This window comes from Mus caroli, chromosome 1 (assembly GCF_900094665.2).
Source record: "Mus caroli chromosome 1, CAROLI_EIJ_v1.1, whole genome shotgun sequence".
In the NCBI taxonomy this organism is placed as follows: Eukaryota; Metazoa; Chordata; class Mammalia; order Rodentia; family Muridae; genus Mus; species Mus caroli.
This window is the reverse complement of record NC_034570.1, coordinates 172103134-172106706: the sequence shown is the minus strand read 5'-3', so window position 1 is coordinate 172106706 and position 3573 is coordinate 172103134.

Here is a 3573-nt window from a genome sequence, read left to right as displayed (position 1 = left end):
ATAAAGCACCTATGAGAATTACCTTTGCTTTTCTAGATTTTCACATAGCTCTAAACACATACACAAAAACACATAAAACAGAAACCAACAGATCCAGACACATTTGACCCTTTCTTGTCCTCTACAAACAGTTTATTGTCAGGGTAGACAATGGATGCATAAATCCATGCTCTACTTCTCAGGGTGGGCCTGAGTTTAAATACCCTTTGCAGGGAGGAATGCTGGGAAGGGAAGCTTATTGGTTAAGCCCTTAAGTCCTCTAGGTACCCCATGAGCATGGAGAACTCTGTTTTGAGCCTACGTGACCATAGAACAGGTTTCTTTTATGATGTGAGAAGCATGGCATGTGTTCAGGAGTCAGGAGTCTGGCAGGGAGCTGGGAGTCACCTGAGCCTCAGGTGTGTGTCCACAGAGTCTCCAGGTCTCGGCCTGCTCTACCTTACCAAACTTCCTGGCATGGTTTTATGTCTCGCAGGACATTGAGACTTAGGAGGGTTCTCACAGCAGTGCCACAAACACCTGCATTCCAGCAGAGCTTGTGAAAACAGAGGACTGAGATCTGGGGCATCTCTGGGTGATGAGTAATGGGCATGCAGCCAGAGGCACTAAAGACTTCAACCCTGATGCTGAGAGCAAAGAGGAGCAGCTGTGTAGGCAAAGCAGAAGGAGGCTCTTGGAGGCCAGATGGCTATCCATCTTGTTAATCACTGTGGTCTTGAAAGATTGATGGCTATGATGCATGCTGGGCCTTCTACCTTCTCATCCACTCTCTGGTTGCCATTTGCCTTGGGACTCTCCTTACCCCTCGGGGACAAGAGTAGGAGTTGACTCACATTGTCCCACATTGTCAAAGAAGCATCCAGAAGGAGATATGTACCCAGGTAATCTTACTTCTTAACTCTTTGAAGTTAAGAATGCAGATTTTCCCCACCCACCCACCCAGCAGACTAGTCTCTTTAGTCTCTTTAGATCTAGTTGGACATGCCGGATTATCACTTCATATTTGCCTAAGACATCGCCTCACCAGGACAGCATGAATGTTATTCTTGGTGCTCAGAGAGAAAAGATGGAAGTGAGGTTGGCAAGCTTAAACAGCACTCTTCACTGTCAAGAAGCCTAAAACTCCAATACTAATGTAGCTGCCATTTTTTGTTTTGCTTTGTTTAATTTCTCCCACACCTCAATGCTAAAGATTGAGGCCAGGAGCTTATGTATGCCTGACAAGCCCTTCACCACTGAGACACACTTCCGGCCTTTTATTTTTATGTTTAAAGGACTTTTCAAAATCAGATGAGGAATTATCATAGGCTGCAGTGTTTGAATACAAGATAACTGGCTCAAGGTCGACAGGGGCAAGCAGCACCTACAGTAGGGTTTTCTATGCAGAAGCTGAGGCCATCTGTCCGGGGCATGTCACACCAACCAGACACCACTTACTGCCCTAGTGGCAAGGTCCTCTCTTAAGCAAAAGGGAAACACGAAACTGGGCAGAAGACATGGTGCTAGCTCACCATCCGTGCCAGCAATGTTTAGCGCAAAAAGTGCATCAGAAAACTGGAGCCCGTGACCATGAGAGCATGGCAGGTGTAATGCCAGGTATTTCTGAACACAGGAGCTGATCTTTTTCACCAGCAAAGGTGCAGACAGCCACAGATTAGAGTTCAGGCTACAGAAGGTCACCTTGAGCAATCCCAATTGTCCTCTTTGATGAAATATGAACACTGTCATCGGTCCTACTACGGGTTGGGGGGATGGGTGTCTAGTTGTACACGGGGACTACTTTAAAATGTCTGTCTACCTTTCTGTTTGCAGGAGTGCTGGCAACATGCCCTGTGTCATTCGCTGACCCATTTTCTGATCAGTGGCTTTTCAATTTGCACTAAATTAGAGTGGATAGAAAACAAGAAACAGCCTGAGCAACCAGGACGCACCGTGCGATAGATAAGCTACGCTCCCAGAGAGCTTGAATCGGGTCCAACACACCGTTGTAAGAAAGGCCTTTGTTTTCTTTCTCTTTCAACCTCTCTTCTTTTTTTTTTTTTAAATCGCTTTTAATCATTAGCACTAGGCTGTGTTCGAAGCCTGCTGATAACAAGCACAGAGCTGCTCACATTTGTTAACTGTTTAAAGTCCCTGGCCGCTACTACTGATTTCCCTTCCATCCTTAAACATTCGTGTCTCCTGATGCTGGCTTTCTGGCTTTCAGTCTTAGACTGGCCTCCCTCTTCTCCTGGAGTTCGGATGCACCCCCTCCTCGTGTCCTTTGCTCACTGCTGTCTCGCTCCACTGAAGCGTCTGTGAAGTCCTCAGTGTCTCTAAGCGTCTGTGAAGTCCTCAGGAAGAGGAACTGGATTTGTTATCCTTCATAGCCTCTCTTCTCTTTCATGTGCACGTTCCCATTTAATTATGCGAGAAGAACTCGAAAACTTTCATGGAATGAAGCAGAACAATGATTTAGAAAACAAAACCAAGCAAGCAAAAGAGGCAGTCAGACCTTGTGTCAGAGCCAGAATCTAGTATAGTCAATGCCATAAATAAAGAGAGAGAGAGAGAGAGAGAGAGAGAGAGAGATTGATTAAATATGATACAAATCAAACCCCTCAAAAGCATAGGGACTCCACAAAGACAGAGAGCACTGGGAAGGACTGAGTTCAGGAGAACTGAGCAGCAGATGGTGATAAATGAACTTAGCACACTGAAAATAAGAGTGGAATGGCCTGTCCACTGCCACACTGTGTGGCAGGCAAAAGATACCTGGAGGCCCAACGGCTGTGTGGCCTACCCACAGCGGGAGCCACTCTAATGTGAAAGTATGTGTTGGAGAGATGGGATAGGAAGAGAAACAGAACGGTTTGAGCACTACAAAGAGAGGTGGATCTGAAGACTTGAGAGTAGAGAGGAATAGTCTGACATGAGTAGCCTGGTCTGCCACCTGAAGCCAGGGTAAAGTCCTGGCCTGTGCTGCCACTGAAGGCCACATCTGGGCCTGTAGCCATGCAGCAGCAGGGTCTATGCTGATGTCCATGACCTGTGTCACCATCAAAGACCATGTAACACCCCTGGTCTGGGCTGCTTCCTGGGACCGTGTTGATGATGTCCAAGGGCTGCACAGAGATAGCCCAGCCCCTCACTGACTGAGGCACTTGGGAGAGCTGGCTCTGCCCCTCTCGAGCTGCCTCATTGGGTAAGCTAATGTGGCAGTACTGGAGAGCCTGCCTTGATGGTTTGGATGCAAGAGAACTCATGGGCTGACCAACTCAGCTATAGCCCAGGGCCAGACCCAGGGCTTTGAGTTGGTCCACCCCAACATCTATCCCATCTATGAACTGCTGGAGCATGAAAAGTGGCCAGTCTTGTAGATCCAAAACTATCATGACAGGACCACAACAGGATATTGGAGAAGATCCAGTATTGATAGGGTAGCAGAAGCCAGGGACCTCCAACCAGACCAGTGGCTCACTGCAATGAACATTTGCAAGTAACAGTGTTTAGGTAAAAGGGTGTTATATACTGTGTGATACACCATGGCCCACTGCAGCTTCCACAGTGAGATGGGTTTCTTGCTGTTGTTTT